Below are 14,738 nucleotides of genomic sequence, written 5' to 3' on the forward strand. Positions count from 1 at the left end.
TTTTGAATCATAAGTCAGACTCCAGTAGATGGATGCTTCAGACTCATAATCCCATGTAGATCTCCAGAGCAATTCTATGTGTGAGGTGTTTAACAGAGGAAGAAACTGAAGAACAGAGAAGTTAAGCCACATGACTAATGTTACACAGCCTCAGAGCATTAGAGCTGGAATTCAAACCCCGACTGATGACAGACTTCCATTTTCCCTCATCACACTTCCACCTCTCCAGGTGGAAATGCATAGGGTTCGCGTATGCGCGCGTGTATGTTTAGTGTGTACATGTGCGTGTGCTCATGTGTGAGGCTAGGTTCCCACCAGGGAGAGGAGGGCTGCCATCTCACTGGTATTGCCTCACTTCTTCCAGGTCCTCTGCACATTTAATTTGGTTAATACTTTAAATGCTCAAAGCACAAAGGAAGTCAGCAACTTGGAGACTCCTGTGACTCTTCAGAATTTGAAGGCATGGGTCTGTATTTATTTGTTCATTGTCCACCTACTGTGTGCCAGAGCTGGGACTAGAAGAGTAAATGGAAGAATGATGTAAATGACTAAATAATGACAGAAGGAACAAATATTCATAAGCAATGATAACAATGATTCAGGAAAGTTCTTCAATAGCTAAAGGGTAGATGGGGGTCTAATCTTGAGCTGGGGATGTAAGAAAAAGTGTGAAAAAGTCTAAAGGAAGAAGAAAAGTTAACCAGTAATGAAGAAGAGGGTGAGCACTACAGAGAAAACGGCATGTGCAAAGGTCCAGTGGGAGAGGGGTACGTGGACTATTTGAGGAGCTGAAACATTCTCACTGTCTCTAGAGCACAGAAAAAGAGGTTTAGGATGAGGAATGAAAGGTAGGAAGGGGCCAGGGTGGGTAGGACATTGGTGAGTAGGTGGAATTGGTCTGTGCTCTCCCACAGGGAGGTCTCTCAATAAAAAGAATTAAGATTTTTTTAATACGAGCTATAGAAATTCAAGTAATCTGTTTAGGTTATGTTTAAAACTATAGAATGATCATATTGAGAAGGCATGACAGATTTCAGCTTGCCTGCCAACTCAGAACGACGACTAGTAGCCTTGGGAATCATGTGGGGGACCCTGAGGGGTCTCTCTGGATCCAGTGAGAATGAGTATTGTTCTCCATTCACAAGGTCAGCCTGGCATGGGCGGGAGCCAGCTGCTCTCACCAAGGGTGCAGAGGTACAGTGGGTCTGGCATGAGCCCAACCCAGGTTTGAATCACAACTCTGCTGTGACGGCATCTGTCAGAACTTGGGCCGTTTACTTAACAATTCAGCATGTCAGATTCCCAAGCTGCAAAATGGATATAACAATACCCACCTTCAAGGGGTTTTGTGTGGATTAGAGGAGCTAATATCCAGCACATAATGGACTCCATCATAATAAACTTCCGTGGCATGTAAAGGGCAGTTAGGAGAACAATCATGGAATATTTAAAGTTGGAAACACCTTCAAGTGAGCAGGAAGGAAAAAATAGGAAGGCCAATTATTTCACCTTTTCGCAACAGATTTTTCACTTGTTTTCTGTGTACTGTGAAAACTCTTAGCACAGGGATCTGATAGCTGGCACGTAGGCTGTGTTGAATTGGGCTCCCAGGACAAGGAGCGGTGTTTTGGAGACACAAGTTGGCTTTGAGTGTGACTGCAGGGAAGTTCGCCTTCACTGAAACAATCCTGAGGGCAGGCTTGTGCTCTGCGGTCACTTTCCAGATTTTCCAGGTCTGATCAATGGGTGGGCGGTCCCCACACCTCCATGTACAAGAGGAGGTTAAATTTTAACACCAAAAGACAGACTAGATACTAGATTCTGCAGTAAAACAGTCACTCAGAAGCCTGCAAAAGGAAATAGGAAGCCATTGGATGACTTGCACAGGTGCAGGGGGACGTGGTGGGGATACTGAGGATTCAGAGAGAATTTCTTCAGAGAAATTTAGTGAGCTGAGTCTCAGCTACACCCAGAGTTTATTATCTGTCATACTTTTTCTGGCAGATTGTTGATATTCAACAAGCATTTATTGAAGGAATGATTGAATAACAAATACATGAACACTACCTGAAATGGGTAAAAGGATAGAAAAAGAACAGTAAGCTTCCTTAATTAACCTTGAGGCTGCAAATACATACAAGTTGGAACACACAGAAAACTTTTAGGTATGAGGAACCTATTAGGTATGAGGAGGGAGCCACTTTTTATAATCTTTGAAGAGTACAGAGTGAGATTCTGAAAGACTAAAGATAGACAGTTTCTCGTTTTTAAAAAAACTGAGTTTCAGAAATGATAAACCTGAGCCATGACTCTGGGCAAAACCCTAAAGCATTTGTCTGAACATTTAGTCATGAAAATAGTCATTACTAGGAGCTAGCATTTGTCTGCTAGGATTATCAGAGTACCCTGATCAGTTCAAATTTTCAAGGGGGGTCGGTCAGCTGTGTTAATTGTGATAAGGTAGAGTCAGAGTCACAGTTAGTGATCCTTTTACCTGAATCCATTGGTGGTGAGTTAACCTAGTCAGGATCCTAGGGCATGTGATTCTCAGTCCTGTCACATGTTAGAATACACAGGGGAGCTTTAAAACACAATATCCGGCCCTGCCCCCAGAGATTCAACTTCATTTGTCTGGCATGGACACCAGTCTTCTGATTTTTTCAAAAACTCTTGTGTTCTCATGTTCAAAGTTTGAGCCCTGTGTTGTTAATGTCTTATTCTTTGCCCTAGCCTTTACAACATGTTTTAAAGAACAGATTGAATGAAGACAGAGAAGCCACCTGCGTCATTTTCAATGGAATCAAAAATAGAAAGTGATGGAATTTAAGTTTAGACTAAGCAAACAGACACATCTTCAAGACAGAAAAATGAGCAAAGACACAAAATGAAAACCCTCAATACACAGGTATTCCACCAGTTAACTGGGTCAGCACATGTAAACATCTTGAACTAAAGTAGGCACTTGGTAAATGTGCTCAGCACAGTCATCACATCAAATTCTCTTCACTATCTTAGAAAAATAGAGGCACAAGGTGAGCCTTTCTAGCCTAAGTTCATGCAGAAGTGGCAAACTGGGGCTTCAGTCCAATTCCTGACTGACTCCAGTGCCCAGGTTTTATTTACTATCCTGGTGTTGGTGTTCACTTTTATTTTAGGCTATAAAGGATACTAGAAGTCACTTCAGGCATTTTAGAGAAGGAAACTGAGGCTCAGAGAAGATGAATAAGTTGCCCAAGTATACATGTAAAGGGTGATTAAGGATTTGGGGTAATTTTTTTAAAAGAACAAAAAGATGAGGAAAAAGAGAGAAGAAGAAGAGAGATAAGAAGAGGAGGGGAGGAAGGAAGGAAGCCAATTTCGGTGCTTAGGATCCTTTCCAAAGCAAAGAAACTCTGGAAAGGTCCTGGTTTATTCTACAGAAATGGAATGCATCAGTCAGTAGGGAAATCCCCAAGGAAGTTTCTGAGAAATGCTCACAAAGGAGTCCGGGATTCTCAGAGCAAAGCTGGATTTTTCTCAGTAATTCTGAGACCACCTTGAGAGCAGTTTCCCTCCCCCATGTGTGGATTGAAAGAGTTAATTAACACTCTTGTCAAGGAGCGTGTTAAGAGTTGACTAACCCACAAACACGGGGAAAGGTGATGACAGTATTTTAGAGCAAACAACAAAACATTTGACCAGGACATAATTCAGAAGGACTCTCTGGTGTGTACCCAGGCTGGCTCCTGCTTCTACTTGCTCATGAAGAGACTCTTGGTCCCTCAGAGTGTGCCCCAGTGATCTCTGAGAGTTCCCAGGTGAGGTCCACAGGTACTCATGAGCCAGTTTTATTGGCTACCATGTTACTTTTACTGTATTTAGCTTTTTCTCTTCCTTATCCATGAGAGTTTCATCGGTGTGATGGAACTGCCTCACTCACTAGAGAGCATGGGAATTAAATGAGATGACACTCAGGAAATTGCAATTTGGTATAATAATGGCATCAATAACGGAGAAAAGCAACTCTGCTGGTTCCTTCTGCTGGCCTTGACTAGATAGCCACAGGAATCAACAGGGACAAGTAGAAGCACATTTGGAATATTTGAAGGGAAAAACCTTTTTTTTTTTTTCTATTGATGAAAGTTATTTAGACTTTAAATGTAGGAAGAAGGCCCTGTCTGGATGCAATAACAATTTCAAGTCTGTGTTGCTGTGTCTTGCAGAGAGGGACTACTAAATCTATTCCGATGGACACCTGACCTGAAAGCACCTGGGGCCCAGACTCCTCCAGCCTGCACCTCTCTACTCCAACCCATCTTGGAGAATGAAGATAAGTAGAGCAATCAATATGGGGTGCAAACAGAGAGGCAGGGCCTGTGCCAAATGCTCCAGGTACATGACCTCACCAAGTCCTCACAGCAGCTGGGGAAGCCAATACTTTATACAGAGGGAAGAATATAAGTTCACAGGAGTAAAATACCTCACCCAAGGAGTAATCCATTTACCTGGCAGATTTTTTATGCACAGAACTGCAGGAAAGGCCACATCTGGGCCTCCTGCAAGTCTAGCCCAGGGTACTTTCCTGCTCCTCTCAAGGGAGGACAAATTTAGCTTCCTGGTGCTGCACCTTTAGCTCTGAACCAGACAGAGGATTCACATGACTTTGCCTGTCAGTCTCTGGGGACAGCATGTGCAAACACCAACTGCAGCTGAGGCTCCTTTTGCTCACACTGTTTTGAAAGGGGCCTTGACCCACATTCCAAGGGGTTGAGCATACTCTCTCTTTCTGAAAGGTACTGAAGGGATCAGTCTGCATTGGCTAAGATACCTACTTCACTGTAGGAAGATGCGGGCTCCCCACACCAGACCTGGCATAGAGATGCCCAATGTCAGAGGTCTGACACTTTCTTCAATCCTCATATCCTTCTAGAAAATATTTGCCTTTATCCCATGTTACTTCAAGATCCTCATTAGAGAATTCTCTTAAGGATTTCACAGGAAGATATACTTGTCCATCCTTTATAATGCATGTCAATGCCCAAATACAGCTTGCCAAACAAATTTGAGCTCAGAGAGACTGAAGCTGAAATTACCCCAAGTTTCATTAATCAGGTTCCCTGGAAATAGGCAGAGGGAAATTTGTGCCCAGGTGTTTTGAAGAGTACTATCTGGATGTTTAGTCAGTTTTTGTTTGTTTGTTTGTTTTTGCCACTGAGACCAAAAGACCCAGAGAGAACAATTTTAGAGGAAGAAAAGTTTATTTGGTACTCATAGTTTCAAAGGTCTCAGTTCATAGATAGCCAGATTCACTGCTCTGGGCTCAGGTGAGGCAGAACATCGTGGCAGAAGGGTGTGGCAGAGGAAAGCAGAATGGCACCAGGAAGCAGAGAGTGACTCCACTCACCAGTATACCCCACAGGCACCACTGACCTGCCTCCTCCAGTCACCACCTAGGTAACCCCTATTGGTGGATTAATGCACTGATTAGGTTAAGGTTCCCATAACCCAAACATTTCACCTCTAAACCTTACATGGTTTCACACACAAGCTTTTGGGGAACACCTCATGTCTAAATCATAACACCAGGATCACATCCACAGGGAATGAGGGAAATAGGACCAGACAGAGGGAGAAGCTGAACTGGAACAAAGCAGAGGTTTCAGCGGGTCCTCTGGGAGAGCTCTGAGCGTGGGATGACCCTTTAGAGATGTCCCAAATTAACTTCTCTGCTCTTCATATCTCTGCACACCTCTGGTGAGGGGGCTACCTCGCCTCGGACAAGTAGTTAACTTCAGCTGAGAAAGAGAAATTCTCAAAGAAGAATTCAGCCACAAGCCACCAGCAGCCAATGCTCCCAGTCACTAGGGTCCCTTGAGTGCCTTTGCTTTGAAGAGGTAGTTGGGTGGCATACCACAGCATCCCCTACACAAGCTAGGTCTCACACTTGACGGGAAACAGAGTCCTAAAGAAAAAAACTGGATGACCTGGGGCCACACAGTAAGGCAATAGAATCAATAAGTGCTCAAGGATGTAAATCTTTAGGCAGCATTCCCCTCTCCTACCAATACATCCGTCATTTGCTGACCATCATCCTGTGTGCTAGCCAATGTGTTAAGTGCGTTACATGGATTTATATGTTGACTAATCAGATTGAATCCCACAGAATAGGTATGATTACCTTCATTTTGTAAAGGAGAAAACAGTCCTCCAATGTGTTTAGTAGCCTATCAAAATGTCTGGGACATATTAGACGTTTGTTGGTCTCCAAAGCCTATACCCATAAGCCCTACCTCCACCCCTACAGTTCACCCAGCAACCTGCCCCTTCTGGGGCAAACTGTGCTGTTGCCGCTGCTCACCAAGAACTCAAGAGAAGAATGAGTCACCGTTCCCTGCCTAACAACCCCTTATTGCAAGATAACTGATTGTTTTGTTGCTATCTGGGATTCCTTTCTAGCCCACCATGATTCTTGCTTGCTTGATAAAATAAATTTCCAGTCTTTGGATAAATTGGAAATAAGAGTTAACAAGAGTTCCATGGATCACAACTCCACCTTCTTTCAGATATTCGGCAAGTGCTAAACATGCTGCGTTCACTGTGCTAAACATGATGCGTTCATTCTCTCCAACCACCTTATGTGGTATGTATCTTTATCCCTATTTTATAGATGAGGAAAACAGAGGCTTGGGCAATTCAATCCTTTACCCAAGATCACACAGCCTGAATACAAATACAGACCTGCTTTGCTTTGACAAAGTTGTGTTCATTAAACAAATACGTATGAAATGCCTGCACACTGTCCGGGGCTGCCCAGAAATGCACTGGGGCTAACACCACTCAGGACAAGGGCTCCCAGTCCTGCCTTCATTGCTGTTGCATTGTGGAGTAGGAGCCACGAATACAAAGGCCAATGGGGCTTTGAGTGAAACGGTCGGTGGTGAATGTGGGGGAGCAGTTACTCACTGGCTTCTGGAATTACTCCAGCCAAATGTTGCTGTGTGAAAACACGAGCCCTAAATGCCTTTCCATTGTTCAAGAGGAGTCAGAAATCGAATTTTATCTGAAACATCCTGATATTTTAAAATTAGGGACTAATTCAACCATTCTGTCCTCATGAGTGCAGGCTACACAGAAGGTACAGGTGGATCAAATTGAGCCCTGGGATACCACAAATGGCATTGGGTACTGAGACTCCTAGAGAATTGGCCCATCTGAATTCAGACTAATCTCACACTGAAAGATCAAGTGCACTCTGTACTCTCACCAAGTCGAGACGGCTCAGGAAGCTTCAAGCTCTATCTCAAAGTTTCCTTGCTAACGGAGTCTTGCAGGTTTTGCAGGCCTTGAAGCCTTATTCTTTACTGAGACCAGACCACTCATTGACCTTCTGTCAGGAAATAGCTCGATTGTGGACGTCTGCAAACAGCATGACAGGGCTACGTGACCACTGCTCACGGCCTCCTTTCCCCTTCTCATTCCTGCTGCTGCCAGATGGTTCTGAGATAATGCCACGTCTTTCCTGCAAAAAATAACATTCCCGAGTCATTCTGTGATTCCCTCTGATCATCCTGGGAATGCAATTTCTCAGCATCTCCCTTTCTGTCATTGCTTCCCTTGTCTTATCTTTAGCAAGTTTGAGGACCTGAGCTGGTCACTTTCCAAGAAGAGTCAATCATCTACTTTGGTGGGAGTTTAAAAACTCACATAGACAGTATAAATGTGAAGACTCAGGGTTCCAGCTCACCCATGGATGATTTCAGAATATTTGGTACCACCCTATTGTTCCCCAAATTATCTGTGATATCAATCTCACCCATTCTCTCAACAAAGGTTCATATTCTCTGATCAGACAAGCAGAGTTCTTGCCTCTCACAAATCCCCAGGGAAGCATAAACAAGATGACCTTCGCCCACAAAACTGGCATTCAGCCAAGCTCTGATCTCTGATTCCAGTCCCTGCCTTGGTCCTCCACAAGATTTCAGTGGCAGTTAGACAGCATCTCTCTTTAACTTTGCTGATGACTGAAGAGGCAAGGAGTGGGGAATCTAATCAATAGTTACTGCCTGTTCCTGGATATTAATTAGAAGGAGAGATAATTAGGCCTCAGAGGTGAGATCATTATTAGCTAGAAGAAAGACCTGGTACTATCAGTCTGGATCATGCATATTTTAAAATGCAAAATTGAGACCTGACACACAAAATCCAGAAAAGCTGGAAGATGCCCTGGGTACATTGCTTGAGATACATGAAACTTGGAACTTGAGATGTTGACATTTGGGGCTCTGTGATTATCAAGCTACCCTCCAAAAGTATGTCATGCTATCATTTGCAAGTTTTGCTGAGGTACTCATTTGAATCAAACAATGAGAAGAAAGTCATTTAGCAACTAAGTGAGCTTAACTGACTCTCTGACATCTACCTCTCTATGCAGCTTTGTTTACACTTACTGCATGATTTCATTTCATCCTCACCGAAAGCCCCATTGGAGAAGTAGTATTATTTTCATTTAAAGATTAATCTGTAGGAGATCATGGGGTATGGTAAAGTTCACAAGGATAAGGATTTGAAACCATCTCAAAAGTTATGTCATTTGTATGTCAAGAGTCTCCTGGAGTAATTTTCCTCCTTTTCTTGTAATAATACAGCCAAAAAAGAGGTAAAACAAACATGGGTGCATGTGGGAAGAATTTTCTAACCATAGCACGAACATCCCTTGAGACCTTTCAACACTGAGATCTAATTAAAATTACCAGGGTCTCCAAACCCACCAACTGGGGAATATATATCCCAGAGTCCATTGCCAGTTATCTAGGCAAGTCCTTTGTCTATAAGAACTATCTCTAGTTCTTTGGGAATCATTCTGAAAATGTCCATACAAATCCAAGTGAATTTTTAGGGATTTGTAGACGTCACAGAAGTTTTGTTCATTTGTCATGGGGGAGAGGATTAAAGAAGACTTTCTTGAAGCACAACTTGCCACAATTTTATTTACCCTTTGTTTTAGTCAGCTTTCTTGCTGCTGAGACTTAAAGATCCAACCAGCACAATTGCAGAGGTGGAAACTTTTATTTGAAAGCTCATGGTTTCAGAAGTCGACAGCCAACTTGAAGTAAGGCAGGACATCATGGCTGGAGAGTGTGGTGGAGGGAAGGAGCTCACATCACAGTGATCAGGAAGCAGAGAGAGAGAGTTTTTACTCTCCAGATACAAAATATATACCCCAAAGCCATGGCCCCCAAGTCCCACCTCCTCCAACCACACCCTACCACTTCAGTTACCACTCATTTAATCCCTATCAGGGGATTAATTCACTGATTGGGTTAAGACTCTTATAACCCTATCATTTCTCCTCTGAACCTTCTTGCATTATCTCACAAGTGAGATTTTGGGGGATACCTCACATCCAAACTATAGCACCCTTCTTCCTACTTTTTTCCCTGTCTTTTACCCTCCTTCTCCCAGGCCTCTCAGATCTACAACTTCTCTCTCATGCACCCCTCTAGCTCCTTCTTGAAGCATCACCGGTCAAATCCCAGGCCTTCAAAGAATGAGATCTGCCTCTGGGTAGGTTATCAAGGTGTCTTCTTATGAAATGTTCTTACAAGTGTGTCTGAAAGAATGAAATTCTCTCCTTTTGGTGATATAATCATGAGAATGGTTCTAAAACAGAACAGGAGGTCCCAAGAGGGATAGACATTGATTTCTCTAGGCCAGAGGCCTAGAGAACCATTTAGGGGACCATTGGAGAAGGATTTTAGATGGATTATGAGACCAAAGTACTTGATCCTTCCAATACAGAGATCCTCAGGAGTTCTAAGTATTCCCAGATTTTGACAGCAGACAGACGGGACTTCAGTCAGCGCTTCATCCCTCACCAGTTGCACAAGTATGGGACCTTATATATACTCTCCAGGACCCATTTCCCACACCAGTAAAACACAGGTGATAGCCAACAGCTGATGAAATGTTGAAACAATGCCTAATACTAGTACTAGCACCATAAAAGAGAGCAGCTAGTATTATCTTTATTCTATTATCATTGTTTTACTTTTAGGTTGTCCAAATCAGAGAGGCAGCAGGACTTAATAAAAAGTGTATCCAGGGGCTGGGGAAATAGCTCAGTTGGTAGAGTGCTTGCCTTGTAAGCACAAGGCCCTGGGTTCGATCCCCAGCACCTCCCGTCCCTCACCAAAAGTATATCCAACTAGAAATCAATAGAAAGACATTCCAGTAAATCTTTTGCCACATAATTACCTGAGTGATGTTATAAGAGTCACTGGTCTGGGCCTCAGTTTCAGGACTTGAAATTCTAGAGTGATAAGAATCTTCTCTGACTACCTCACAGTTGTCATGAGAGTGACATGAGAAAATTAAGGTAACTATACTTGACATTTGTAATTATCTTAAAGATTAGTCAAAATGATGGAGTTTGGGGCTGGAGATATAGCTCAGGTGGTAGAGTGCTTGTCTCACATGCACAAGGCCCTGGGTTCAATCCCCAGCACCCCCCCCCCCAAAAAAAATGATGGAGTTTGCCACATCTTTCCTAGATGCCCCTCCTATAATTTCTATTTCTGGGTCATCTTCTCCCCAGTGTTTTTGTGTTGTCCCCAGCCTTCCTAGAATCTACTGAGACATACCAGCTGGTGCAGGCTCCTGAAAAAATAACCCCAAATCTGCTGTACTTCCATTCTTCACGAAAAATTTACCCATCCAGTGGTTCCACTAAGAACTTAGGAATAACTTTGTAAGCTACCATTCTCTGAGAACATTTTTGTGTTTTCACTCAGAGCCTTCTGGAGACACTATCCCATAAACCAACAGGAAGACACGGATGGTAGGATTATTTTAGCAGAGATGAACCTGATTATGTTAGAGCAGGAAACCACCTGTGTTAGCTAAAGTTAGGCCACACCTGCTCTGAGTTGTAGCCCATGGCCATTTCTGTCCCAAGCCTCTATTGATTCTCTGGGAGATCCATAGACACTGGTGTTCTTGGATCACCAGTCACTGCAAACCAAACTGCTTCTCCTGTGTGGCCAGACATGGAGGTGTGGACCAGATGACCTCCAGACGTGATTTCCAATTCTTGGAAGCAAATGTCAGAATTCTAGGCAAAGACATTACAGCCCTCTCATTTCCTCATCAACAAATATTTACTAAATACCAGGAAGCCAGGTACTAGGCTAGAATCTAAGGACACAAGCTAAATAAGGTGCAACATTGACCTGAAGTGGATGCTAACCTTTTTCCATGAATCTAAATAAAAGTATCATAAATCTTTATTTGGAAAAGGAAAAAAGAAAACAACTTTTCGCATGCATTTTCTCATTTGATTTTTTTAAAAAAAAAACCTTTTTAGTTGTACATGGACACAATACCTTTATTTTATTTATTTATTTTTAATGTGGTGATGAAGATCAAACTCAGTGCCCCACACATGCAAGGCAAGTACTCTTTTCACTGAGCTAAAACCCCAGCCCCCATTTGATCTTCAAGTAAATCACAATAATATGATAACTGATTTTCCCATTTAACAAAGGAGCAGCTGAATCTTAGAGGTCTTAAGGGATTTATCTGATGTCAAAGAGCCATTAAATAATAGAGCTGGAATTTGAAGGAGGTGGGCATTTCAAGCCCAATGTCCCAGTGTCGTCTGTCCCTGGGATTTTGGGCCTGTTGAAAACATTAGTATAAACAAGACAGAGAAGTATGTATAAGAATAAATCACTTGGTTCTCCTGGGGTATCAGATACCTCCCTCCCTGTACCCCTGCTCTTTCTGCAACCAACAACTAAAGTCAGGCAAAGGTACAAAGACAAGGATGGATTTGCACCTGGAGAGGTGTGCTACCTGGTGGACTCATTATCTTCCTCTTCAACAGAGAGGCCCTGAGTGCACAGCACATTTCACAGCTGGAACAAGAGTCATACACAAAAACAGAAATCTAGTTTTAGAACAGTTTTGAAGCTCCTAAGTCTTGGCCTAGAGACAGAAATTTGACCAGAAGGTTTATAGGTTCTCATTTGGAATGGGCAGTGGGGAGGCAGGGATGAGAGTTGTCTACAGTTTCCATGACAGTCACATTTTCCCCCTATAAGTAGATCTGCCAGAAGTACAATACAAGCTTGTAATCAGTTCTTAATTTTCACAAATGACTGATCAATGACCAGAAATACATTTCCTTTCTCTAGTATATGACTTATTCCCAAAAGTGATAGAGTTCATAAATTTAGTATTCATGGAAACTATCACAAGTAGATTTAAATAAACATTCTCTATGCCTTTAATGATTCAATCATTTCTAAAAATAGTCTGTGACTAGCATTTCTCCAGGCAAGACCAGCTTAAGTCTCAATAACTCTTTAACAAAACAGTATTTCTTTGACTTTTCCCTTGCTTACTGCTAAAGTAATCTCGGCCCCCTCAAATTCCTCCCTTGCTTATTCTAGGGGCCCTCAGGGAGAGGACCAACCCATGTAGACCCTTGAGAAGAGTTCTTGACTATTATTTTCCTCTTTCCCAATTCAGGCTTATAGAGGTAATGTCTTTCCTTAAGGTCAAGGCCAGAGTCTTCATGATACCAGAGCCACCATAATATGATCTTACTCCTGAAACATGGTGACCTCTCCATTCTGGGTTTGAACTGACATTGGCCCAGGCAATGGTCCTTTGCATGGACATGCCTTTGAAAGTCTGTCCCACCTGCCCTTCATATGTACTTGGAACTATCTGTATTTCATGATGAAGACAATTTCAGACTGGGAAACTAGGACTCCGGCTACAAGCCAAAATCATCAAGTATCTGTACTAGCTTTGCATTAGAAGTTGAACTATCTTAGGCTTGACCAAAAGATAATAAGTATGCTGTCGACACTTGGGTCTCTTTTAATTAAACTCATCAGACTCCTGTTCTTAGAGTAACTGGGGTCAGAACTGAGCTTATTTACTCCTTTCCCTGGAAGAAGGAAGACTGAGAAGCAACTCGGAGCATAGTCTTTGATGGACAGCTGAGTGACAGTGTTTCTCAAACAGAAGTCAGACAACTGAGTTTACAAGGGCAGTGATACGGATGATTTGAAATGAAGTTTCCTTCAGATGCTGTTTTTGTTTATGTTTTATTTCCTGCCTTGCTCCACAGAGAAGTTTAGGCAACTGTCAGAAGTATTTAAAGATACAAAAAAACATAAACAAGTACATATAAACAAAAAAAGCACTACCACGGTATAAAATCGAGTTGGAACAAGGCTCATGAAAAAATGCCATTCATATGGTCTAAGCTTTCCAGCATTGACTAAAAGGGAAGCTCCATTTAAGTTATGGGATTGTTAGATTTCTTGGAATTTGTTTTACACTTCTCAAAAAGATTGCTTATTATACAAATAGAAATAAATTTCTCCTAAGAGCCCTTATGAAAGTGTGTTTCATGGATAATTCTAGAAAACGGGATTGACAAAATCAAGGAAAACACTCACTGGGCAGAGGGTAATGGTAATCAAGCAAATGACTGTGCATGAGAATGGAAGATTAAAGGCCTCCCAGCTGGGAATTATAGGTTTTGCTCTCTTATGTCCCTCACCCTGATGGTTCTCCCTTTTATATTTTTTGCTCCAACTGCACTACTCTTTCCACAGTATTTTCCCTCAGTAAAATCATTTTCTCTTGTCCTGAAGTTCAAGAAAGACAAAGTATTTGTCCAAGTTCAAAGTATATGTCCAAGTTCATATAACTGAGCAGTACAATTTACATATCTTATGGCTCTGAGTCAGAGCTGTTTCAAGCCAAGTCTCTGTCCTGAAACAGTTGATCAATATTTCACACAAATATTCATTGAGTTGAAACTAAAGTGATCCCATCTAGTCTTGAGACTTGACACAACATCTGTGTACTCATGTCATCCAGATTGATACTTCTGGTGCTGGCCCCCATCCTGAAACCAAAACTCCTATATCCAATGTCTCTGAGCATGTCCACTTAGATGTCTAGTAAGTACCAAGAAGTCTGAGGTTTTCCTCCAAAGAGATTCCTGCCCAAGTCTTCTGATCTCAGAAAATGGCGTCTCCATTTACCCAGTTACTCTAGTCTCTTTTCTTCCCCACCCCAATGAACACATTAGGAAACCTACCTGTCAAAACTCCACCACTTCTTACCATCTCCTATACCATCATCCTAGTCCAAGTTCTTGCTCTCCTCTTCTACATTAACATAGCCTCTTACACAACCTTCTTATTTCTAATGTTGCCCCAGTTCCAGGCCACTCCCCACTGTTGCCTCAGTTAATACTAAATCTAGTTGAAACTAAATCAGATCATGGCTAACCTGACCATGTGGTTGAGAAGCTTTTGGAGCATTTTGGAATTGGTGAGAGGAATTTTGAGATGCTTATCAGTACAAGATGGAAATGCTTTAGGTTGTTGTAAGTGGAGCTTAATGGCTGATTCTGGTGGGCATTCAGAAGACCAGAATGCCGATAGAAGTTTGGACATTGAAGACAGGGCTCAAGAGGGTTTAGAGGAAAAGGAGGACACTATCGGTAATTGGACTAGAGACCATTCATGTTATGTTCTGGCTAAAAAGTTGTCTGTATTTTGTCCTTGTACTGAGATTTCCCATGAGGCTGATTTTAAAAGTGATGGGCTTCTTAATCTGGTGGAAGAAATTTCTAGGCAGCATAGCATTCAGGCAATGGCATGGTTATTGCTGGCAGCTTTTGGCCAAATTTATTGTGATAATCAGGAGCAGAAAACAGAGCAGAAAGA

This window comes from Sciurus vulgaris (genome assembly GCF_902686455.1).
Source record: "Sciurus vulgaris genome assembly, chromosome: 1".
NCBI classification, from domain to species: Eukaryota; Metazoa; Chordata; class Mammalia; order Rodentia; family Sciuridae; genus Sciurus; species Sciurus vulgaris.